Source organism: Pipra filicauda, unplaced genomic scaffold, assembly GCF_003945595.2.
Source record: "Pipra filicauda isolate LSUMZ 115617 unplaced genomic scaffold, ASM394559v2 scaffold446_size559374_pilon, whole genome shotgun sequence".
Classification (NCBI taxonomy): Eukaryota; Metazoa; Chordata; class Aves; order Passeriformes; family Pipridae; genus Pipra; species Pipra filicauda.
In genome coordinates, this window is record NW_024104583.1 from 388,526 (window position 1) to 414,985 (window position 26,460).

At 51.3% G+C, this 26,460-nt stretch overlaps 1 long non-coding RNA gene across 2 annotated transcripts; it reads left to right on the plus strand.

Moving 5' to 3' along the window:
- Positions 1-5,919: 5,919 nt before the first annotated feature.
- LOC113986072 lies at positions 5,920-25,425 on the plus strand. 2 transcript variants are annotated; one of them, XR_003540048.2, is made up of 3 exons: positions 5,920-5,949; positions 6,634-6,781; positions 25,336-25,425. It is a non-coding gene; the product is annotated as an uncharacterized LOC113986072 (long non-coding RNA). The 2 variants fall into 2 exon arrangements; XR_005565229.1 differs by having other exon boundaries at positions 5,945-6,141.
- The last annotated feature ends 1,035 nt before the right edge of the window (positions 25,426-26,460 follow it).

Below are 26,460 nucleotides of genomic sequence, written 5' to 3' on the forward strand. Positions count from 1 at the left end.
GCCTGGCGTGCACACAGCACCTCCAGTTCTACTGTGCTCCCCAGCACAGGCACTGGGCTGGTCCCTTCCCACGTGGGAGCCTCAGGGAACTGCTGTGACCAAGTGAGGAGTGGCCAAGTAAGAGATTGTCCGGCTCCCACAAAATCAGTCTCTTGACTAGTGACCTGCTTCACATACACGGAGTGTTGGCTTCCCCCAGAACACAGAAATAATCACCCACTGGGATGCTGGGAAGAAGCATCGTGTGTGTGGGACCCTGCCCATCCCATGTATGGGGTACCCTGCCCATCCCATGTGTGTGGGACCCTGCCCATCCCATGTATGGGGTACCCTGCCCATCCCATGTGTGTGGGACCCTGCCCATCCCATGTATGGGGTACCCTGCCCATCCCATGTATGTGGGACCCTGCCCATCCCATGTGTGTGGGACCCTGCCCATCCCATGTATGTGGAACCCTGCCCATCCCATGTATGGGGTATCCTGCCCATCCCATGTGTGTGGGACCCTGCCCATCCCATGTGTGTGGGACCCTGCCCATCCCATGTATGGGGTACCCTGCCCATCCCATGTATGGGGTATCCTGCCCATCCCATGTGTGTGGGACCCTGCCCATCCCATGTATGGGGTACCCTGCCCATCCCATGTGTGTGTAACCCTGCCCATCCCATGTATGTGGAGCCCTGCCCATCCCATGTATGGGGTACCCTGCCCATCCCATGTGTGTGGAACCCTGCCCATCCCATTGGGAATGACACCTGGCAGTCAGGGGTCTGCTCACTCCAGGGGATATTCAGTCTGTGGCTCTCAGATTAGGAGCCCCTGATAATAACTGAGATACCTGTGAACTGTCATTGGGATGTCTGTAGGTGATGATGCCTTAAATTTTACCTGAGTGTATTAATCCTCATAACACCCTAAACCAGTGCTTGCAATTCCCAGGTAATTGCAGAAAAAAAAAAAAAAAGGATCAAGAAAACGGGTCTTTTCAGGCTGAAACAAGCACAGCAGATTTTGATTCATTATTATAGCAGTTTTTGTTTTGCTTGTGTTACATCTTGGTGACAAACTGGTTCACTGTGTTTTTTTCCAGCAGTTAGTTGAATATCCAAAATCCAAGCAGAACTTGGTAGGTTTGCTGAGAGAAGTCACCACACCCCCAAATTCTGTTCCCTTTGCTGGATGATAGAGGCACAGGAGAGTGGGAAAAAAGTCCCAGAGCAGAAAAGCCTCATCTAGAACAGATTAGCTCTGTTTATACTGCAAAGACTCTGGCTCAAGTGAGGGTTTTTTTTGCTTAGAAATATTGTTTTAGCATGAATTTATCTTCAAATGAACTTTGTGGTAAATAGAATTCAAACATGAGCTTAAATTTAAGGTCTTATTTAAGTGCTTTTCGACTTCACTTGCCAGCTGATGATCTGGCCTGGGCTTTGAGCATCTTTAGGGAGAAGAAACAGATTAACGAGATTAGAACACTTTAAATCACTTTTGTACTTCCCTGGGCTGCATGATCTTTCTAATACCTTGTCTCCATGGACCCTCTGAGGCGTGTTGGCTGGGTGCTGATAGACAGGGATGATGAAAACAGGGTTTGCCTGAGCATCCTTGCAGGTCTGGGAGCACGTCCCATGGCCCGTGGGTATGTTCAGTCTCGTGTGTCAGCGCGTGTTTCATCTCTCTGCTTTATGAAATCCAGCACTTGAGTGCTTCACTCCCCACCTCGTGGGCCCCATTTCCTTCCTGAGCTTTGCACCAGATATTTCACAGCCCGGCCAGTGCAGTGAAACGTGTGGTCAAGGAAGGTGGGAAGGGGTGAGCTGGGAACAGACTTCACCCAGAATGCTGAAACTCCAGCAGGGGCTGGGCTGGGAGCTTTTGGCAATTCCTCCTGGCACATCCACACTCACCCCCACAACTCCACAGGCAAAAGGCAAATCTCTGATATTAAGCTTTGCAGTTTTTCCTTCCCAACTCAGCAATAAGCCATCTCTGCAGCAGTGCAGGCAGGGAATCCTGGCCCATGAGCTCACCTTTCACCTGCTGACACGCAGTGCTTCCCTTTCCATGATGATGGAATGTGAAGCTCCCCTTGGAGTGCAGGGCAGGGGGATGTGGGTTGTCCCTTCCTGGGTGAAGCTCAAAGGGGAACTGAGCCACTGCCACAGACTGGAGTTTCCCAGAGCTGAAGTTCTCCGTGAACACATTTAACCTGTTCCTCAAGGGCTTTATTTGGAGGGAAGCAGCAAGAAGCACAAACTCCCCAAAATATCAAAATGCCAAGGATTTTTTTTTTTTTTTTTCCAGAGACCTTCCTCAAGGCAGGTTTCCCTGGGAGTTTAATTGCATGTCCCTCTCTTGCAGCCCCTGGCAGCTCAGGCTCTGGAAAGCCCCGTGGGAGGAAGGAAGTAGGAGAAAAGTTTGGAGTGTTGTGGATTGTGCTGCTGGTTCCTCCTGGTCAGTGCCAGAGGGTCCCCACGGAGTCCTCCCCCAGCCAGGAGCACAGAGGTGACACATGGAGAGCTGAGAGGACAGGTACGTCCATGGGGTGTGAAGAGGGGAGGGTAAAGCACCAAAACAAACCAACAGTTGTGTTTATCCCTGTCCTGTACACAAAGTGGAGCACATTCAGTGCAGGGTTGTCCCAAAATGCAGCCAGAGCAAGGGGCTGTCGAGCAGAGCTTGCACCCTGCAGGCAGCTCTTGTGCAGGGCCAGGACAAACCCAGCAGGAAATGCAAACCCCGCTCCCAGCCCCGCTTCCTGCGCTGAGAGAGTAATTATAATTAAAAATAAATCACCACTGCTTTTAGTTTGATGAAATTACCACTCGTATCAAGAGCAGCTTGGGCTGACTGTAAATCATCCTCTGCAGGACATCACTTTGGGGTTTGGAAACCCGATGGGTTAAGGAATGTGTTGTGCTGCAGCTGGGAAGGGGAAGAGCGTGGATGACACGTGGGTGAGCACAGCACCTTCTGCTGCTCTTGGGAGCCTGGGGTCCTTAGGAAATGAAATTAGTACTTCTGGAAAAAAAATTGATTAATGCAAAGTTGCTCCCAGCTACTCAGTTCATCTGCCTCGGTGGGAGGTGGGAGTCAGTTTGGACTTACTGGCCAAAGGATGGTCTCCCAAGACATGAACTTAAGTGGCAGCCATGGCTTTTGTTCTTTCTTGGTTCTTTTTAATGTGTCAAGGCTCGGCTGCTCTCCAGAACTATTAGAAGTTCAGAACTACAGCTTCTTTGGTTTCTGAAAGCAGTTTCTGAAGTTGCATCCTGCACTGCAGCTGTGGTGGCTGAGGGGAAAGGAGAGCCCTGAATTCTGAAAGCCTGGGGTTTATGGTGCTGCAGAAAGGCTGTGGAGCACCAGGCCCTTCTGGAAATGCATTTAAGACATGCACGACTCTGAGCACATAAATAGTTGCACAGAAGTCAATGGGACACAAATTTATGAATCTGCCTAAGTGCTTTGCTGGATCTGTGCCGGAGGAACCACTTACCACGGGTTTCAATAGCAGAATCAGAGCCCTGTTAATGAGCAGACCTCTGGAGCAGGGACATGAAATCCAGCTCCACGGATCTGTGCTGCTCAGCTTGATTCCATCCCTGCGGAAACTCGCCCTGCTGGGTGACATTCCTGGCCCTTGCCTCTTCCAAAGAGTGATTTGCAAGTTCCATTTTACACTGGGGAGGGCGGCGGGGCAGTGCAGGATGGAAAGCAGCATCCAGAGCTCAGTTCCAGAGGGCAGGCACTGGAGCAGCCTTTTTTTCTAGAGAAAGGCAGTTCCACATCTTCATCAGGAAATTGTGGCTTTCGCCTCCCACTTTTCCCTTTTAAATACTTTTTGGCAGCAGAGGCGGCTGACCAGGAAAGAGGAACACGAATGGCTAAGATCAGTCAATATTGTCAGGTCTCTGCACACTCCATTAGTGCTGGCAGGCACCAGAAATGCAGATTTCACTGGGCAGAAGATCATAAATCACCCTGGGAGGCAGCAGCTGGGGTGGGGATGCTGGGAAAGGAGGAGAGGGGGGCTCGTACCCCCCGTGCCAGGTCAGAGCCCTGCAGATGGACTGGCAGAGGCCAGGGCAGGGCTCCACTGCACGAGGGCACAACACAAAACTGGAACAAAGCCAGAGCCTATGCCATCAGGGTGTACAAGGAAAGCCAAAGGAGCAGCCTGGCAGTGGGACAGGGCTGGAACACCTTGGATCCTGCACTGGAGGCGGTTTTTGCAGTGGGGTTTCATTTAAGGCAGAAAGGAGCAGCTGCCCTTGGGAGACTGTGGCACACACAGCGAGTGTGAGGCAGAACCTGCATTTGTTGAGTGCCCCTTTGAGCCATTCAGCAGGTCTGGGTACATTTGATGGGTCTGTGTCGGAACTCTCGCACTCAGAAAGAGGGAAGTGTTGTTACAAATAACTTTATTTTGCCCTCCCGTTTGTTTTCTCCGGTGTGCCCGTGAGGTGTTGTCTGGAAAGAAGGCACCAAAAGGGAATCAGAGCTGCCCCAGTGCTGGGAGCATGGCAGCCCCTCGGTTCCCAGAGCCCAGGGGAGGGGGGCCCATCCAGCTGCTCCGAGGGGTCCCCAGCTGAAGCAGCAGCAGCAGGAACGCTGAGCAGAGACGTGGGATCCACTGAATCAGTGTTAGCTGAGGAATGCCAAGAAAGAGAGTGCCTGGAAGGTTTAATTTATGGAGATTAGCATGTCAGATGTTCTAGTGGTGGGCTTGGCAGTGCCGGGGTAACGGTTGGACTCAATGGGGTTTTTTTTCCAACCTAAAAGATTCCGTGGTCCTGTAAATCGGGAGGGAACTTTGGGGTTGTTTCTAGGAGTAAATCCCAAAGCTTCTGCAGAATTCCCAGAGAGTTTGTAGGTTAAAGGACCTTCAGTCCTTCCCATTCTCACAGCATCCTCTGCTGTGGTTCACACAGAGCTGTGTTAACATGAGTCTGGAATATCTCAGCACATAATTATTTATCCTTCAATAAAACAAAGAAAACCATGTCTGAATCTGACTAATATCCCCTCCTCAGCCTGCCAAGTGGGGCCTTGTGTTTTCAGCACTGAAAAGCAAGCCTGACTCGCTGCATATTTTGTGTTACCATGGTTTATGTCCAACTGCAAGGATTTAATTTTGTCCGTCATCAAGCCGTGGTTTCCATATGACACCAGTGCATTCCTTCCCTCCGCCTGCTGTTCTGACAGACGACAGAATCGAATTAAACATTCCCACTGCCACGCTGAAAACGCAGGAGCTTATGTTCCCCTGGCTTGGGAGATCAGGGGGCAGATCCCTCACAGGTATAAATTGTCCCCAGCACGGCTGTGAAAATTCACACCAGTCACCCCGGCTGAGGAGCAGCCTGGGACGTCTTTATTTCCCAGTCCAATAAGATGGATAAAGCAGGACTGACAAATAAGACAGAGTCTCCCTTTTGAGTGTGCCTGGCTGTTCTGAGTGATGATTATTGTGTTTCCTCCTGGAGCAGTCGCTGACCAGCCCGGCTCATGCCTCTGTGAGCCAGGGAAGAGAAACCCCTCCACATATTTCTCCCCTAACTGCAGCCTGCCCTGCCTCCCAGCCAATTGCAATTTCATGGCATCAACATTTTAAAAAAGCCAATCCCCAGGCTCTGCCTTGCTGAGACTGGGAGTAGATAAATGACCAGTTCCTTCTCAAAACACCGGCTGGGGTTTCAAAGGGGCCTGAGGGGATTACACACACATCTCACTTTGAAATTTAAGCTCTGGATCTTGAAAGAATAAGGTTTATTCCACAACTTCACACCCTGAAGGGACAGCTCGTTGCCTGGGATTGCTGTGATGTCATCCCGTCAGGGAACTTTTCCAGATGAAGTCAGTGCACGGTCCTGGGCCACCTTCTGACCTCCATCTCCAGCAGGACAGCAGTGCTGTGACCCGGGCTGGGGGGTTCTCAAATGCTCTGAGTAACAGCAGCTCCCTGCTCAGTCCATACCTTGGGAATACAGTCACTTGGAAGTGCTGAAAAATCCCAGCGGGTGGGAACAGGAGATGCCCCATCCTCAGGAAGGAAAAAAGAGCCCAAAGGGATGAGAGTAACAATCCAGCAGGGCCTGCAAGTCAACACCATTCCTGGACTGATCCAGGAACTCTGGCAGGTTTAGGAGTGCTGGGATTTTGCCCTGGATTTGCAGCCTCCAGGGGGGCTGTTGTCAGGGTTTGGGAGGTGTGCTGGGGTGATGCTGCTGGTGCCAATAGCCCAGGAGAGGGGAAGTGAAAACTGCTGAGGCTGGGGAAGGAAACAGATTTGTATTAATTAGAAGCAAATGCTGTTTGTTGGGCAATGGGCTCCAAAGCAGATGTTTGTCCAAATAGCCAAGAGCTGGGTCATCTCCAAGCAAAAGTGATAAATAATAGGAACGATGTTTCTTGTTGTTCTGTGTTTGCTCGGGTCAAACCCATGTGTTGCTCAGGGCTGGAAACACCAGGGAGTGACACCCCCTGTGTCCTGTGTGACACCACTGCTGTGTCCCTGCCCCCCAGAGCCAGGGCAGGCAGAGCAGCACGAGCTGCTGGGTCACAGCAGGGCTGTTCCTGGTGGCCTTGCTCCACCTGTGACCAAATCCCTTCCTTTTCATCCCCATGAACAGCACCAGCACCTCTGTGAGGCCCCAGCCTGCAGCAGAGCCAGCACAGCAGGGGACAGGCACTTCCTCCAGGACACTTCCAACGGGGATGAGGGAAGAGCTGAGCATCCTTCCGTGGCCCAAACTTCCTGAACAGATTCAGTTTTTCCAGGTAAGGTTCGCGGTTTTAATTAATGTTGACGCCTAAATTTGGGGATGCCTAATTTGTATAATGCCTTTTAATAAGTCAGCCACGGTCTTCAGATCAGGTAAGTCTTTGCTGTTCACTCTGGCCATGGAACATAAATACACAGAATCAGCAATTTTCAGGGAGAGGTACCTGTTTGTTCCCGAGGTGAAGGTGACCTGCTGATTTCCTCTCGTGCCTCCGTGTGTAACATCTGCCCCCAGACACCCTCTGACCGTGTTCTGGTGTTTGTTCAGGATGTGGCACAGGTGTAGAAACACCTGTGGGTTCGGGTGCCAGCACATAAATCAGCACAGCTAAACAAAGATATGGATTTACATTCCTCGTGATCTCGAGTTTAGAAATGGGTCAGGACGAGACAGCTCCCCGAGAATGTTGTCCTTGGTTTGCGCTCAAATTGACTGATAAGTAGTTTAAGTAAACATTTTTTAAAAAGTGGGTGTATTGTTCACCTTGGGATGTATCCACGTGACCATCCTCCTGTGTGTGTGGATACTTAGGGAAGTGTTTTGTATCTCGAAGATGTGTGTGCTGGGACAAAAAGCCTGTATTTAAAATTAATTTGTGTAAATACACATGTGCACGGAAAGCCACCCTGTTACAGACACACATGGAGTCACATACATATGTGCATATATAATCACGTTTGTGTACACAAACAAATTATGTACAGAAAATTAAGCATATGCCCGTCTCATCCCCCCAGTGAGGCATCCCCCTCCAAGGAACATCAAACCTGTTTGTGTCAACACACAGACCCCTCAGCCCAGGAGATATTGATACAGACACACCAGGAGAAACAGAGGCCTCAGTACCTGGGAGGGTGATTACTTATTTATGCCTCATCCCTACACCTCTGTGATGCTCCCTCCTGCTGTAATCTCTGTCCCTCCCAGGCAGAACTCCCCAGCCAGAATCCTCTGATCTTTGCCCTCTTTTCCTTCAAATTAAATTTCAACTTTTTTTAAATCTCTGGTGAGTGACAAGCCAGTGCCAGAACTGTCTTTTAATACACAAAAGCATAAATAATGCCATCCATCAGAGCTGTCACTCAGCAAGATGGATTGCTACTTGTCCAGACACCGGAATGACACAGAAGTGAAAGTTAGAAACTGTCTCTTTTCTTTACTTGCTTTCTTTTTCTTCTTCTCTCTTCCCCCCCCCCCCCTTTTTTTTTTTTATTTGCCGGACTGCTTGATTCTGATTAATGGTGCTGTCAGGGAGGGATTCCGCTCGCCCGGATAATGAGTCAGGAATGTATTCCCTGTCACAAACACAGCAGATGTCAGGGGCAGAAGGGCCCGGGAATGCCAGAAACAATATACAGTTTCTTCCTAGTCCCCTGACAGGCCAATATGCTGCACAAGGTCTAATTTATGTAGACAAAATGCAGGCAAGGGGCTGTGGCAGCAGAGGAGCTGTGGGGAAGTGTGGAGCACAATGCAGGGGGAGAGCAGAGGGAGGTAATGAGGGCGAGCAGTGGGACTCAATAGCACTGCATCAAACGGCCTTAACAAGAATGGCCCAGGACCACTTTGACTCCATTAAAGTGCACTTTACATCATTATGGAGAGAAATCAAACAGGGCAGAGGGCTTCTGTTTCTTTTAATGGCTCGATTAGGTTATTCACTCATGGGCTGTCATAGAGGAGCAGGGGCTGCCAGCAGAGGGGACAGTGGGGCTGGGTCCCCTCCCAGAGCAGGGATCCTGCACGTCCCCCCCCCGTGTGCACACGTTCACAGGGGGTTTGCCAGGCCTGCTGAAAGGATTTCAGAGTGTTCTGTCTTGAGATGACTTCACATTTTGGGGTTGGAAGTGCTGGAAAGGGGCCACGTCCTGCTGAAAGCCCCTGGGCTACCTGGGGTCCTGGCTTGGCAGCCAAGGGGAGCCCACACTGGCTCCAGAGGGTGCTGACCTTCCCTAGGCTGGGGAGGAGCTCCCAGCTTCAAACTGCTGATATCATGGAATGTCCTGGGGAAATAAATCAGCGTTTTGAAGTGCGTGCAATGCTCTGCTCTGCTCTGCTCTGCTCTGCTCTGCTCTGCTCTGCTCTGCTGCACTCGCTGCTCAGCACTCCGGGGCAGTTGGGATGCCAGTGCTGCTTCAGCATTTGGAGTAATGAGGTCCTGGCCCAGGAGGACTCACACTCAGGGCCATGGGAAGGTGTGTTCCAGGCCCTGAAGGTGCTGCCAGGCCGTCTGTACGTGTCACAGAGCAGTGAAAATATTAACTACAACAGAGACGTGACTTAGGGAAAGGAAAGGAAAGAAAAGGGCTTCATTAGAGTGTTCTGATGGCTGTCAGAGTTTCTGTAGTGACATCAGAGTCACGCAGCAAACTCCAGAGCACTTCAGGGAAACACCCCTTTTGTGAAGCTGTCACATTATCTGTCCAGCATCTGCTCAATGAAATCGTGTCATGCTGCAAAATTCTGAGAGGGGAAAAAGCCTTTGAAACTGGTTGACTCAGAGGCAGCTTTTTAAGGCCGTGGCTGCAGAACTTTTTACTGTGATCAGTGTTTTCGGCCCTAAAAAGCCTTAAGGTAGATATAAAGTCTCACCATGGAGCATTAAATCTTAGTCCTAATACAGCCATTTCACTCTGTCTTTGACCAGGGTAAAAATAATGGGTAAAAATAACCCCACACCAGGCATTTTGGTGCATTCACATCAGTTTCTGCTGGTTTCAGCACACTTTAAATCAGGCCACGTGTCCTGTGGTGCTGCATTTGTCCATGAACTCTTCCACAAGAGCCCGCTCCAGCTTTTATCTCCTTGTCTCTTTAACTTAATCTGATCCCTGACCCATGAATGGTCCCAGTAACTCCTTCCTGAGGAGCAGGAGCTCAGCTCTGAGACGATGTTGGCACTGAAAGGTGAAGGACCTTGAGGTCATGGGGTCTGAGGGGGTGGAGGGAGAGCACAGGTACCCACAGAGGTAAAAATCCAGAATGACAGAGAGATGAGAACAAAGATAAGGTTCTGCTACCCAGAGTCACCAGAGCAGGCAGGAGCTGCTCTGAAAGGGAAAGCACGGGCAGGATGCTGGGGCTGACAGATCTCGTGCCCAAACTGAACAGCATTAAATGGCTGGTCCTGAGTTTTCCCCTGACCCTGCTGTAAAATCCTGTGCAGTGTCACAAAGCCACGTGCACTCAGCAGGAACCTCCTGTCTGTGACATCTGGGCAGCTTGTTTGAGAGTGACACTGCCCAGTGAAGTGTATTTGCACTGGTCAGGGGGCTGTCCTGGCAGGATCAGCTTTGCCAGACCCTTCTAAACTGATAAGGCTGTGCTTTTTTTACCCTCCCCCCAAAGCTCAACAAAGCTGGTTTTTATTTAAAATAACTCTGTGCCTGCTCAGAATGCCCCTAATCAGAACCAGCATCTAACAGCCTGAAAATAAAGGAAATAAAATTAAAGGCTGCAATTGCTTTGGTTTTACAAGCCCGAGGCCTGGTGAGCTTTGCTCCAGCAGAGGGGGGTGAGGGGCTTGGGTTTGTTGGTTTTGCTGGTAGTACCCTGATCAAAGCAGCTTATTGTTAAGTGAGCACAAAAGTGGATTTAGAAAGTTAACACATTAAAGTAGGTGTGATTGACATCAGAGGCAGTGCTGGAAGGGACTGCAGGGAACAGGGGCGAGATGAGGCAGGTCTGGGGGGCTGCCAGGAGTGGGACAGGGCACAGAGGTGAGGGAAGGGCTGCTGGGATGCTGCAGGGCAGGGATGGAGCAGGGCTGGAAGGCAGGAGAACGCTCAGCAGCAGAACAAAAGTAACTTTACCTAATGAGGCTGGTGCAGAAGTGCATCCCCAGCAACAGGAACGACCCCTCCACTGCCATTTGTCTCTGTACCCTTTGGTGATCCCCTTTAAGTGGAACAATGTGAAGCCTCACCCTCTCCTGCTCTCTTTGTAACCCAAAGGCAGAGCAGGGTCTGTGATGCTGCAGGGCTGAGCTCTGGGCTGGGTGTAGTGGAAATCCTCTGGAAGCTGCTGTGACACAGACATCAATAACAACCCCAGGAGCACTCCTGGGGCAGAGCTGTGGGCTGTGTGAGCAGAGAGCCACGAGCACTGTTTAACAGCCCGGCCTCGAGGTGTTGTGGCACTACCTGTGCTGGGGGGTGGGAGCACACACAGGGTGGGAGAGGGGGAGCTAAGGCTGTTACAGCATTTATCTGTCTGTGCCTCGGGTTGTGATGAAGCTGCTCTTGCGTGGGCCAGAGCGTGCAGGGATGTGGTGAAAGGGAGGGAAGGCTGTGCCTGTGGCAGCAGCTCTGGTGCAAAGTGACTCCATTGGGCTGAGGGCGATGGAAGGGGAGTCGTGACCTGGCTGGTGGTGGAGCAGGAGGGGCTGCAAGGCTCTGGGAGGTCACCCTGGATGTGTGTCACCAGCTGAGGTCTCACAGCCCCCCGAGTCAGCTGCACCACACCAGGTACCTGCTGTACCCGGACGGGGAGCCGGAGCAGCTGCTGGGAATGCTGATGGAAGCAGGGAAGGTGGACTTTCCAGGCCACCCTCTCCCTGTCAGCTTTCGTGGGCAGCAGCTGAGCATGGAGTTATTTAAGCTGTCACCAGCTGGGCTTTGCAAAAGTTGTAGCCCAGGAGATTTATGGCTGTGGGAGCCAGGGCAGCATTCTGTGTAACCTGAGTCCTTGTAGGACCAGGGCAAAGCCTGGTCAGTGCTCAGGCTTCTCCCTGCTCTCCTGTCCCTGCAGCCTCACGAGAGGGGATTGGATTTCAAACGTGCTCTGTGTGTCGTCCTTGGAAGACAAAACACAAATAAGTGACAGCCCAGGACCAGGCGTCTGTCCCAGGGCACGGGGGAGGAAGAGAGCTCGTGGGATCAAAGGTGCCCCCTTGGCTGAGGCACAGCCCTGGGGAGGGAGGCTGGGAAGACCAATTTTCACAGGTCTCAGCACCAGGAAATAGGCATTTCATCATGAGTTGAGTCGTGGAGAGGAGCATTTGGGCAGGCTGGTGCTGTTAAGGCACAGACAAATGTAATTTATTACCCCGAGGCCTGGGGAGGTTTGGGGAACTCGGGAGGAACATGAAGCATCAAGGAGGCCTGCCCTCCAAGGAGGCTTTTTGGAGAGTGACTAATTGAGGTGGGATATTCTCCTCTGAGCACGTTCAGTCCTTTCACACATCCCTGTTGTAATATAAACACTGTGTAGGTGTGGGGAGAAGGGACGGCCTCGCCGTGGAAGTGCTGACCCAAAATTCAGGACACCTGGGCTCGCTCACAGCTGGTGTAGGTGGCTTACACAATTCAGCAAGTCAGTTAATCTTTCCCTGCTCTATCAGTTCCCCATCTGCAAGAGCTGATGATGCCAGCACGGTGCTCCCAGGTGCTGGGAAATGCAGGTGTCCCTGCACACGCTGTCCCAGGGAGGTGGCAGTGACCCTCCTGCCCAGGAGGAGCTGCAGGCTGGGCCCGTGTTGAGGGGAGGACGTGACCCCCAGCCTTCCCCTGGAGAGGTGGTTTCAATGCTGTTTGCACTTGGCTGAAGGCCCCAGGTAGCTGATGAGCAGTCAGGGTTGGAGCAGGGAGCTGCTCTGGACGGGGCTCATGCGCTGCACCTCAGCTCCTGCCTGCGGGCGTTTTCCTGGGAACTCTGCAGGTTCTTACCTGTCCCTGCTCAGCCTGGGGTGTGTTTTGGGTGAGCAGGGCAGGGAGGCTGTGCTGAGGGAAGAGTGTGACCTTGCAGCAGTGGTTTCACAGGGATGCACCACAGCCAAGCCAGCACTAGAGCCAACCCTCCCGTGCCTGCGCTGCAGGGGAGGAAGGCTGGGGAGTCATTAGTATTTCTGAGATGTATGAAGAATTTTCAGGTGAATTGGGGCCTTTTATAGCTGTGCAAGGTATTGGGTGTTTTTCATGCATGTGGTGATTAACTGTTGGTATTAAATGCTGAAGCCCACCCCTTCCCATATGTGCGAGTGTGTGTGCGTGTGTAGCAAGGCCAGGCAAATGACTAATGCAAACCTGAGGAGAGACAGCAGAGCATATTGTAAAGATCAACCCTATTTCAGCTTCTGTTCGAATAGGAAATGCCAGAGATTGTTTCATAGTCTTCTGCAATGTTCATTATAAAAGTCCCCAGATGGCAGATGGCTATTAGCTCACTGTGACCTATATAAATGTCAAACGTAAAGCTATTGCCCCAGTGAAAATCTCAAAATAAATAACAACAGGAGGGATGCTGTTCCGCTGCCACCAGGATTTATGGATTATAAATTCATGCTAATTCATCCCAAAGCCAGCAGAAGAATGAATCTTGTCCTTTTGGAGGAATTCACTCAACACCTGCTCGCAGACAAATTCGAGTCCCCCACGCCTGATCCTTCCCTGATCCCTGCTCAGCTGCCTCCCCCTGCAGCCACAGCTGGTTCCTGGGAAGAGCTGGGTGTGCTGGGGCTGGGATCGATCACGGGGTGACAATGCCCGTGTCACAGCTGACAGGGGAGCCTTTCCTTTGTTTGCCAGAGCTGTGTAACAGCAGCTTAAACCACGGTTCCAGGTTGTTTTCCTTGCCCCCATTGATCGCCGTGGCACCTGTCAGTCAGCAAAGGCGTGTGAATCCTCCCCAGGATTTTAGGGGTGTGTTTGCAAAGGCAGCCTGGAGCCCCTCAGGCCAGTCCCCGGGCTTACAGTGGAAGAGAAGGAGCAGGGGAAGGGGGGGCTTTGTTTGCTCAGCTGTTTTGTTATTAGGTTCTCATTAATAATCGAAAGGTGAACAACACACCAGGAGTAGTTTTCTGTAGCAAAACTTCCCCTGTCCCACTCACTGCTCTCAGACAGGGTGGGATGGAGCAGCTGCTCTTTGCAGGCAGCCCAGACAGACTCACACCCTGTTCAGCTCCATCCCGCCGTGGCTCTGGGGCTGCTCCGAGGTCCTGCAGCAGGATCAGGTCCCTCGGATCCCACGTGCCCGCCCTGTGGGGTGGGAGCAGGGACGGCACAGCCCTGAGTGGGACGGACAGAACTCTGCTGTGCAGCCCCCGAGCTCCCAGGAGCGGTGGGGAGTGTGTGTGTGGTGGTAGTGCAGTGGGAGGAGTGCAGTGATGGGGAGCCTGAGCAGTAACTCGCTGTGTGAGGGCACAAACACGAGGGGAGGGCTGTCAAATTCTGCTTTGGGATGACGTGTCTGGAGCTCACCGAGCTCCGCCGAGCTCTGACACCTCTAACTCATACCCGGGCTGCATTTATCTCAACTTCCCTCCCTGCACCCTGTAGACAAGACCTTTGTGAGGAAAAGGAATGGCATTCATGAGTTTCAAGGAATTCGTCCTAAATGGCCATTTGAGGACGAGGGGATGGACAGCCTGGCAATCACCATTTAGTGTGTTCATTTATATTGATGGTGCTGCTGTGTTCAGGTGCCTCAGGTGGCATCAAGGACAGGTAGTGCTCAGTGAAGAGCAAGCACAGAAGCAGGTTGTTTTTAAAAATATATACTATTAAATGGTAGGGTTTGAAAGAATTGCTTTTTTTTCCCCTCAGAAGCAATTTTCACAAAACAAGTTGTTGCTGCTGTCAAAACTCTTTAAGTTTCACCAACACAAATTGTGTTTTGTTTTTTTAATATATTGCTCGGTGGAAAACATAAATGAGCGGATTTTAGAAATATTTCATCTTCATAAAAGGCATTTTTGGTAAACAAATAACAAGTGAATATTTTATTAATGTTTTTGATAAAGGTATGAACATGCAGTGATGTCATGTGGGGAATGAATCAGCTTATTAAAAAATTAAGAGAGGAGTAGGAATGTGGGTCATTTCTATCCATGCAGGAGCAACTTCAACCATATTTTTCTCTCAAATACGAGATTTCGTTTTCAAACTGCTGCAATAATAAACATTCCCAGGAAGCATAAACTTGCTTTCCTTTCTCAGCACATCAATTTATATTGTCTGGAAGCTTGCAGGCCTCTGAATCTGGGAATCTCTCTGTAAAAATAAACCCTGTGTCACACCTGGGGGGTGCTGAGGTGTTCCCTGTGACTCCAGAATGGAGAAGTGGGGTGGATGTCACATAGGTAGAGTTATATGTGGTTTTGAGCAACGCTGACAGGCTGCTGCAACACCCCCCAAGGCCCACTGGGGTCTGGGAGCACCAAATAGTAAATCCAAGGCTCAAAACTCTGGTGTAGTTAATGACCAGAGCTCTAAAAACGTGTATTTAGCCTGACATTACAGTGACAGTGCTAAGTGCTTCCTGCTAAGTGCAGCCCTGCCTGGTATAAATTAGGAGTAATTAAATCCATCACAAAGTAGAGCTGCACAGTGGCTGTGACCAAAGTGTGCTGCAGTTCCACACGTGTGTCCAGGAGGGACAGGGGGGTTGCTGGGGTGGGTTGGGCAGGAGCCAGGGCTGGGAATGGCTGCATTTACTGTGGAGATGCCCCAGGACAGGAGCACTGCCACCCTCAGCAGGTGTGCTGGGCTTCCCAGGGAAAATCCTCTCTGGATATGGCTGCTGGTGACAAAAGCTGTCACTTTTAGGGTAATCCTGGTGAATTCTTGCTGCTTTACCACTCTCGTTCCAAGGGCCCACTCCTCAGTACAGAGGGTCAGGTTACTTGTGGTATAGAATGAGATTACACCTGCTAAATCCAGGAAACACTATTTACATGGACTGACAGTCCAGCCTAGCATTGGAAACAGTTCCTAAAAAGGTAAAAATTCAGCTTCCTTAAGCTGAATGAGGGTAGATTTAGACTAGATGTTAGAAATAAATTCTAACTGGCACAGGTTGCCCAGAGAAGTTGTGGACTCCCCATCCCTGGAAGTGTCCAGGGCCAGGTTGGACAGGGTTTGGAGCAACCTGGAGTAGTGGAAGGTGTCCCTGCCCATGGCAGGGAGGTGGAACAAGGTGATCTTTAAGATGCCATCCAACCCAAACCATTCCACGACTCATGATTCCCCGATTCTGTGCCGATGGGATGGCCAAGGAGATTCTCTTCAGTCCTCTTCTTATGTCACACTGAACCTCCCTCCTGATTTTTTTTTCTCCTTGCACAAAGGAGGACAAAACCAAGGAGGACAAAACTCCTTATCTTGTGTCCCTGCAGCTTCACCTGCAGTGGTTCCTTTGCTGCCCTGGGGGTCTGTGCTGGCACTGCCGGGGCTGGGGAGACTCCCCAGGGGATGCAGAGCTGGTGGCAGCGATGGCAGAGCGAGGCCCCTTGTTGTGCCAGGCCTGCAGAGAAAAGAAAGACAGCTTGGCTGAGAGCAGATCTTCTCTCAGAGGCCCAGTTCCAGCTGCCCATGGGAGCCAAGTCAGTCTGTGTGAGCTGATGGTGCTTGAGGAGCTGCCACAGGGAGAGACGAGGCTGGAGCAGCAGCACCCCTCGTGCTGCGGCACGGCAGGGTTGGGGTTAACGGGGCCCAGAGGCAGGAACAAAGGAGGCTTTCCTTTCCCACTCTTTGGCATGCCTGCTCCTTGCCTCTCCCAGTATTTGAGTATTTGCACGACAGTAAATTCCGAGCTCTGGAGGATATTTCCAGCCAAAGCCTACATGTGCAGGATACTGTAATGTAAACTGCATATGTTGTGAGAAGTTGTTAAATGGGACCAGCAGATGATAATGTGCCCAGCGTTGCTGCTAACATCCCTCCACTTCCTCCCCCCCCAGGGAAAACGAGACCCCTGCCCCATCAATCCTACCCTTCTGACAGGCCTGTAAATTCAAATAAAGCAGAGCTTTTGGGCACCAGAGCCCCAGGAGCTGCCCCGTGGCAGAGCAGCCCCGGTTCTGAGGGAGTTTGGGCACGTTCAGGCACATCCAGGGTTCACTTGCTGCTTCCCATCTCCAGGCTCTGCCTTGCAGACAGTGAGACTTGTTGAAAAAGTCTGGCACAACCCACTGCATCTGCCACCTTCCCCTGCCTCTTTCCCACTGCTCTTCCTTTGCAAAGAGCTGTTCCCCTTTCCTGTGTGAACTCAGGGATAACGGGAGCTGCCGTGTTTCCTCCCTGCTTGAGGAGGGGCAGCTGTTGAAGCCTCCTGGTGAACAGAGCAAACCCAAACAGGGAACTCTCCTCATCAGCTCCAACAAGAACCGGGGCTGAGGTGGGCACAAAACTGGCAGCTCTCCCTGTCAAAATATTTGGAGGTGGTTTCCTATCAGGAAAATAATCTGGGTGCTTCTCTTGGAGTGGAATCCTGGTGGAGACTGAAAATCTAAAGAGTTTCCCTTAAGGGAGGTGTCAAACAACCTGAGGGGTTGCAAGTGTGCTCTGTCCTGGAACCAAATCCTTACCTGGTGAAACCAAATTCTTACCTGGAAGGAAAAACCCTTGGAAATGCAGCACAATGAAGATCCTGTCCTTTCCCTAGGGAAGCTGGGTGCCCATCTCTGAGACAGCGAGCACCAAGGCTCCCATGGGGCAAGAAATCCTCCCACTTCTTCACTCTTGCTGGAGTGGGCCCTTTTCATTCCACACTGCCAGTTCCCTGTGATTGAAATTTGAAAGCATGTAGCTGTTAATCTGGGAGTGATTAAAGAGCCTCATTTCTTGGAAGAGTCAGTACTCATCATCTGCCGTGCTGAATGAGCCTCTAACATCCCCTGATCCCATTATATTGTGATTAATTGTGCCAGTTTAAGTCAATAATTCATTTGTTAAAAATAGGCCTGCAAAGTATCATTTGTCTCAGGGGGGATATCAGAATAAAAAAAAAAAATTCATTTGATACTTCTCATTAAATTAGTGTTGGGAGTTCTATTGAAGGGTTCTGTTCATGAAACATTTATTGCAGGCTTATTTGATAAGAAGTTGTATTTGTCTAAAATCATGCCTGCTAACAGATGTAAAGGCCTGCATTTTTCCATTGTTAATGAAAGGATAAGAGCCTAAACAAGTAGGTGACTGGGGAGAGGAGTCTGTGGTGACAGTGGCGGAGATTTGGGAACATGTGTTTTACAAAACAGGCGGAGATAATGTCCTCATCTTTCCCTGCAAAGTGGGGTCCCCTTCTCCCCACTCCCTGTTGGGTGTGACAGTGGTGATGGGAGGTGATGTGCCTGCAGTGGGAGATGGATGTGCCTCAAAGACTCGTACGTGCAAATGGTTATGGATGTGGCATTCATATTCATCGAGCCATTAAAAATGTTTCGGCTGTAAACGGCTCTGAAAGGAATATATAGGGAATAGTAGCTAGTCTGCTAATGATAATGGCCATAACTGACAGAGACACATGCTTAATATCTTCATCCCTCCTCTCAGCCAGACTCTGTGCCACGGTAATGTTCCTGGAGATGTGTGGAGGGATGGATGGGTCATGGGAGCTCACCAAAGCTGCACAAAGCACCCCTGCAGGAGCAGGCTGGGTGGCTAATGGGGTGTGCAGCCCTGATGGATGGGGGGTCACGGGTTCCAACCCAGGCCAGGTCACTGGGGGCCAGACCCCCCCCAGCTGATGGATGTGCAGAGCTAAAGGGGGTTCAGTGGCTCTGACCTGGCCCTGGTGTCTTCACTGGGGCACAAACTGAGCGGGGCTGGGCTCTCCCTGGTGCCAGAGGGCAGAGATGGGTCCTCGTGCCTCGTCCTTTCGGGGTGTGCAGCAAAGCCCAGCCTGGCGTGGCTGGCAGGACCCAGTGCTGTGTGTTCCCTGCACTTCAGTGCCCTGATCCAGGAGCCAGCCCTCACAAACAGTAGGATAAGTTTTGCACAGCCTCGGCATCCCTAAAGGAATTTCTTGCAGTGCCCTGAGGGCTGCTGCCCACCCACCCACCAGAGCTGCAGGAGCCACTGTGCTTTTCAGAGGAGATAAAACCCTCTGGGGACACTTACCTGGCTGGTTGCTGGGTTGAGGTGGGGCTCCAGTCACATGCATAGTTTCCTCTCTCCTCCTCTGCTTTCTCCTTATGCCATTTCTCGGTATTTGTTAGATTACCAATGATTTATGTAAAAGACTTGTCACAATTACTGAGCTCCGACCCCGTGTTCTCATGAATCACCTGGGGCACCGGAGCCGCTGCTGGGAAAGGTCTCTGGGGCAGGTCCCCAGGGAGGGGACACCCCCCCAGGTGTGTGCCCTGTGCTCACCCTGCCCCTGTGGCAAAGGGCTCCTTCTCACAGAGGCTCTCAGAGTCCCCTCCAGGTTCTTTCTGGAGCTGGACTGTGTCAGGCAAAGCAGAGCCGGGTTTGTCTCGGGGTGGAAAGCGCCAGCACAGGGGACAGTGCAGAGGGTGGGTTTGAATCCTTGCTCTGACTGGGCCCAGCTGGATTGGGCCCATCACTTGTTTCGAGTAATGAAATGAAGGATGGGGAGGATGTGCTGGGGAAGGAGGTGCTGGAGAAGTCAAGGAAACAGTGCACAGCTCAAGGAAATGTGCACGTCAAACCAGGCTGGGCTTGGAAACCCCGTCAGGTCCGACACCAGGGCCTGTTCCAAAATTTCTACTAAGAAAAAAAACCTCTGCAAACCACAAATGCCTCTTCAAAACCAAGCTATGTGGTTGGGTTTTTTTTGGGGTTTTTTTTTTGCCCGTGTCTTTGAGCTATTTTATAGCTCTTGCATCACATTACCTGGGGATCTGCCCATCGGCCGCCCCGCACAATCCCCGCATTGTCTGGGAGCCCCCGGGTTTGACAGCGGCTGCTATTAATGGGACGTGCTCGGCCAAAAATGTGTCACCGCCGTGGGAGGGCGAGGGAAAAGCGCCTCTGATGGCTGAGTGACAAGTCTCATGTGTCTGCGTGGGGTGGGCAGGACGTGAGCTGGAGCAGCAGCCGGCGGGGAGGGGGGAGAGGGATGCCCAGGGTCCCCCAGCTGTGGGTGCAGCTCCGTGTCCAGCTCTGTGTTGTGCTCCCTGGCAGGAGGAGCTCCGTGCTGCCCTGTTTCTAACATAATTATGGGTTTGCAACCTCGGCCTTTTAATGCACTGCTGCTACTCCTGGTGGTGTCCGTGGAGAAACAGGATGGATCTTGTTTATGCTCAGCAGAGCTCAGCTCAATTAAGTCGATGAAGCCAAATCAAGGACAATTTCTATTTGATGGAGCTGCGAGTAAAGTCTCTCTGTAAAACCAGTGCAGGTTGTGCCTCTCTCTGACAGATGGCTCGAGGAGGGTAGGGGTGCCTTGTCATTTTCTCACACTTTGGCAACATTTTGTGTAGCTTCTCCTGTCAATAAAATCTCATTTGAATTGACCTGAATTGACGGATAACTATTGACTCAAACAAGAGATGGATCCAGTCAATAAGCTCTCACGCCTCAGGGCATAAGCCAGTCACTAACTCAGGGAAGGTTAGAAGGAAATATCCCTGATGTGTTGATTATTCCATAAAATTGTCCACTAGGAGGATTTATGGACATTTGGTTGCTCACAAATACAACATACAGGGCTGTAGGGACCATTAACCTGTTCTAGTCCAGCAGTTCTGAGGTTCTGCAGCTCTGAGTCTCTTTTCATGAATTGTAGAAGAAAAACTGGGTATTGGTGGTGTTTAAAGGCTTGGAAAGAAGCAGAATTTTGTTGTTGAATCTTAATCTGGATACTGGAACCTGAGGTGTCCTTTCCCTATTTCTCTCGTAGTCGTCCCATTCAGAGCCTTTGGTGCCTGACATAAAAATAAGAGCTGAGTTTTGTGCCTCCTCCTTGTGTTTCACGCCCCGGAGTAGCCGAGTTTAGGAGGAGCAAACTCCTTGGTTTCAACAGGTAGCGTTGCTGCAAAGTGTGCTGGACCTGTGGTCCCACCTTTGGGCTGTGTTTGCTCTCAGGGGGGTTTTTGGTGCCGAGTCCTGCACTGGCCGCTCAGGCTTTGAGAATTCCAGTGCATGGGAAGGAAAGGCCCAGCAGGAGGAACAGGTGTCAGCTGGGAGGTTGTCACCAAACTGATTATTCCTACAACATCCCCGGGATCTGAACCTCAGAGGCTGAACCCCTGAGGAAGGAGGGCTCGGAGCAGCCGGGGCTGCCAAAGACCCCCGGGGATCTGGGAGGCCCCTGGGTGGGAAGTGCCATCCAGCAGCACCTCCTGTGGCAGCTCAGGAAAAGCTGGCTTTGGTGACATTCTGTGTGTGGACGTTCCCCACAGGCCTCCCTCGGGGCCAGCTGGTGCTGGCAGGGCAGGGCGGGGCTGAGCTGGGCTGCTGCAGGTCGGGAGCTGTCCCTGCTGTCCCTTTAAGCCACGTGCTGTCCCCCTGTTCCCAGTGCAAGGCTGCCTGTCAGCAGGGAGCAGAAAACAGATTGTGACACAGGGCAGTGATTTTTTTTAACAATCCTATTATGAAAGACAGAGTGCTCCCATTTCCTTTGCAGCTTTTATCAAGACTTAAATTGCTGCCAAGGGAGAAGGGGGGGGGGGGGAACTTCACTGCTTTTATTTTATTTTTAATTTTTTTAAGAAAGGATTTTGCTTAGTTACTAAATTCCTCCCTAAGTCTCCTCCAAGCAGAGATCCAACAGTATCCCTATTAAATTATATAGAGCGAGTCCAGTCCTTGGCTGTCAGCGGGACCCATCAGTCCTAATTTATCGCCCCAGGAAACACAGTACAATTATGGTAATAAATAATAATAGGATTCAGTACATGACAACATGAATGATGGAGCCTCTCAGAACTCATTTACATTGCTTTGTGTTGCAATCACCCTGCTTCTAATGTAATGCCAAGCAAATGAGCCTTTTTGAATATTGTGCAATCTATTGCAAGTCAACTGGCACAAAACTCACTCAATAAATCATGTTCAAACACATGCCTCTAATGACAGGTAAATCAACAATGAAGTAATTGCATTTAATGTATTGAAATACTGGTCAAAAACAGTGACCTCGAAGTGACTTTTTGGAGGAGGTTTGATATAGTTGCAATGGCAAACGGGTCCGGTTTTTTTTTTCTGCCGGGCACTTCTTGCTCAGATGCACAGGGCAGAGCTGCTGACACCGTTCCCTTGGCACACCTCGGGGCCCTGGTGCTCCTGAGCCAGCCCAGAGCCTGACGTGGCAGCGCCGGGGCTGAGCCTGGGCTGGGGATCAATGCTCTGGATAATCAGGGACACGGGGGGAGTCCCTGTGGCCGCAGAGCTCGGTGACAGCGCGGTGGCAGCTCGGCTGCAGGGCTGGGGGTTCTGCCCTGTTGCTTCCAATTGACTGGTTCGGTTTCCCCAATTTCCACGTTCCATTTATTTCAATAGGAAAGGGAAAAGACGTGCAGGGCTGCCAAGCAGAGGCTGCTGTGGCACCTCCCCTCGGCCCCTCCCGTGGTTTCCGGCGTGGTGGGGTGGGTTCTGGCTGGGTTTGGGGTGGTTTTTTTCCTGGGAGACCAAGGCTGGAGGAACACGTGTGTTCAGCTGGAAGTGCCCTGATGAAATGGTGTTGTCTCAGAGGACGTGGCTCCAGGGAACCATCCCTGCTCCAGCAGAGGTGCTGCTGGTTTTGCCAGACGGCCAGGAGAGACCACGGGTGAGGAGTGGGCAAGACACAGAGCCAAGAGGATGGGAAGAAGTGGCCCTGGCAAAACAGTCCCTCAGTTGTTGCTGCCCCATAAAAACGTGATATCTCCAGGGGAAACTTCTAAGATTCTGTTTGAAAGCAAATGAAGAGACAACTTTGCAGATTTTGGCTCTGACTTTGCTCCCTTACCCTTCCCTTGCAAGGGAATTTTGCAAGTGTCAAAGGTCTCCTTGGATTCTTCAGGCAATGGAAAGGTTTTACATATCCCCAGGCTTGACTGTCTCTGCTGATAGCTCCCATATGATATAAACTGATTAGCAAAATGTCTAGAGTCAGGACAAAAGAACTATTAACCAAGAAAAAAAAGAAAACAACGAGAAATTTCTGCAATTTTAGAAAATTGTTACCAGTTGTACTTGCCATCCCCGTTTGTTCCTTGGCAGTAGGAATGTCAGGATGCAATCACCCAGCTTTCCTAGACACCAGGACTCTGGGATCTCAGTTATAAATACTTCCAGTGTTGATCATGTGGTGGTTGTGTGGGGTTTTGTTTTGTTTCCTCCTGGCTGTTGGGATGGATTCCTGTCATCCCTGGAAGCATGGCAGGTATTTGGCAACACGGCTTCCTGCTGCCACAGCTCATTGCCCAGAGGTAAAACCCTTCACACCCCGCAGCCTAAACTCAGAACGGGGCGTGGGGTGGTGGTTGTTTAGTTTGGGGTTTTTCTGGGAATCTGAGACAGAGCTGTGGTCTAAACTTTTGTAAGCTTTTCTTGCCGTTTTTAGGGGCTACCACTGAAAAAGCCCTGAGCTTTTCAGGTGCAGTGGTGTGAATCCCAGCCTGGAGAAAGCCAGCCTGGATCCATCCAAGGATCCAGCCATCAAGGGTTGGATCCTGGTTTTAGTCCAAGGTTTTGCCTGCTGTTGGTTTAACCAGTGTATCCTCCGGGCTGCTGCCCCTCTGCTGCACGGGGCAGTCCCACGTGGCCGGGTCTGTGTGGTCACACGTGTGCTCACACACACACGTGTGCTCACACACACACACGTGTGCTCACACACACACATGTGCTCACACACACACGTGTGCTCACACACACACACACACACGTGTGCTCACACACACACACGTGTTCACACACACACACACACGTGTGCTCACACACACACGTGTGCTCACACACACACACACACGTGTGCTCACACACATACATGTGCTCTCACACACACATGTGCTCTCACACACACGTGTGCTCACACACACGTGTGCTCACACACACACACGTGTGCTCACACACATACATGTGCTCTCACACACACGTGTGCTCACACACACACGTGTGCTCACACACACACGTGTGCTCACACGCACCCGCAGCAGCGCGTGGATCCCGCCCCGTCCCCTCCCACGGATGGATCCCGTTTCCAGGCTCTCCCCCGCGGCTGCAGCCCCCCGGTGTGAGTTGATGTCGGCGGTTTGGCGGCAGGAAATGGACTCACTCCCCTCCCGTTCCCCTGCACGGCTCCCCAGGGCCAATAATCAGGCTCTGGCTGTGAAGCGGCCGCGCAGGCAGTGATTGATGACCAGGGGTCACCGCGCTCCACCTTTCCCACTGCAGCTCCAGAGCACACACACGGCCCAGCTGGAAGGGAACAAGGGGCTGAAAGTGAGGAATAAAGGGTTGGAATGAACGGGAACTGCAGAGGGCCCCAGCCAGGACAAAAGGAAGGAGAAGCTGCTCTCGCGGGCGCCCGCGGCCGGAGTTGGGGTTCCTGGTCCTTGCTCCCCCTCTCCCTGCGGGGAATTCGGGGGAGCTGCTGCATTTACTGCTCTGGAGACAGGGAAGGGTGCAAGGGTTTGGGGGATCTGGGATTTTGGCAGAGGGTTTGGGAATGTGAACGCTCCTTTTCCTTTGCTGTCCCCCTGCCATCCACCTCTCTGCACCTGCCCGCCCCGAGGACGTCCTGCTGCTGATGGACTGAAATGAAGGGCAGGGCTGTGGAACACTGGGAAACTGGGAGCACCAAAATGGGGAGTGAAACCTGGATGGGAGTGAGTGCTGTGAGCAGGTGTCTTCTCTGCACCTCCAACCTCACAGAGTCTGTCCTCCCTGGCTCCCGGGAAAGGATGGCACGGGGGACAAGGGATCCCCCTTCACTGTCCAGGAGGAAATTCCTCCAGAGAGGCATTCCTTCTGCACTGCCTTTGCTTCCCAGGTCCCACTGTTGCCTTTGGGAAAAGACTTCCCTCTGCAGCACTTCCAGCCAGGTTTGTCAGGTGGTTGAGCTCCGTGGCAGCTCCAGTCAGGAGCAGGCAGGTCATCCAGCCCTGGATGATTAATCCCACTCTCCCACAGCAGTGGGCACTGCTGGTCAGGGGTGGTGGCACTGCTCTTCACTAGAGGCCCAGGGAGATGTTCTGCTCTGGGACTTGTTAGCCCCCAAGCTTTTCACTTCACTTGGTCAGGAGTTGCTCTCTGCCCTGTGGAGTGTGGAATGGGGAACGGGGATTTGCAAAATCCAGAGGCGGTTCAGCGTCCACCAAAGTGTAAAATACTGTTTTCATCCTCTAAGTGCAGACTTGGAGCAGTTGCACAGAGATGTCCTTGGGATCCCTGGAGTCACCACACGTGCACCAGGGTACGGCTTGGGCTCACAGGGCCTTTCTCTCACAGGGTGCACATGCTTTGGTTCACCTCCAGGGCCCAGAAGTTCTGTCTTTTTAAGAAGAGTCATGAAAGCTCTCTCAGTGCAATAAAGCACTGTGAGAACACGAGGTTCGGTTTCAGGCTGGTTTAAGGTGAATTAAGAGATTAAGAGCAGCGCCACAGCCTTTGTACTGGCTTACCAAGTCAGTTAAAGATTATCTATCCACATGTCAGATGCATCATCACCTCACTGTGATTCAGCAGTTGCTCTTCATATGCACAAATGCAAGTCAACATGCTGGAACTAGAACATTTTTTCATTGAGGTTTAACTTAATACAACTTCACCTTTGTTTGCTCTAACAACGTTCAGTGGCTCTAATGACTCACAGAGCGGGTGTCGCTCTGAAATTTGAGTCTTTGCAAGAGACGTGAAATGTTGTTGTTGCCCTACTTTGCAGAATGAGGAGATACAGTGAAAATGGGAGAAATCGGTCCAATAGCACTCAAGAAACTGGCAATAAAGAAGACATGTCAGTCACTTGTAGGAACAGAGGGAGATTTTGGATTTAATTCACCTCAAATTTCAGTTGATTCTGCACAAGTGAGTAGCGATTTTTGATTCACTGCAGACAAGAAAAAAATGCTGATTTTGCTGGCTGAGTCAGCTCTGAGAATCTGATTTGGGTATGGCAAGGTTTATTCTTTTGTTATTATAACAAAATAAGTAACAAAAAGATGTTCATCAGAGGAAAAGGCGAGATCTTGCCCTTGCCTGAACTGATCTTTCTCTTCTGTGGGTGTGTAATTTCACACTGTGATAGGCCCCTGTGTGTGAAACGAGCTGGTTTGGAGGTGGCACAGGAGAGGAAAGGAGAATGAACTGATGCAGTTGAAGTTTCCAGGACCTTCTGGACTAGTGACAGAAAAGCTGCTCCTGTGATTTCCCTGGTTCCCACTCGCCGGGGTCCCCCAGCTCTGCACTGCAGAGCCAGCCAGCTCTCAGTGACTCCAGCAGTGGGCTTTGCTCTGCTTCCCTCCAGAGCGTTTTGCAGCCCAGCAGAGCTCACCAGAGGTGAGGTTTCCTGGTGATCACTCTGAATTTCCCTTTGCTCTCTCTCACCGCGTCACTAATTAGCTCCGACCCACTGGCCCGTCTCCGCTCGGTGGAGTGGCCTTGGGAAGCCACTTCCAGCATCCCACAGGTTCCCACTTCCCCAGCAGTCCCCCAGCCCTGTCTCCTGTCCCTCCCCACTCCTCTGGACAGGCCGTGCCCCCGCGTTCCCGGTGTTTTCCAGCCCTGGTTTCCAAAGCACCCTCGGAGCAGGGAGGTCACTCAAAGAATTTGCTGGAGCTTCAAAGAACCCGGGTCAAGATCCAGCGAGCTGAATACCCGAGGAAATTGGGTTGCTAGGATCCCAGGATTGTTTATTATGCTCTCAACTTTAATTAGCTGTAAGTAACATCATGTCAGTGTTCTGCCACAAATGCTAAAGCTGTCAAGGCAATTTTACCGAGTCTGGCAGCTTAAATCAGAAACAAGAAAGTCAACATGTCAATAATGGATCTAGACATGATGGATATAT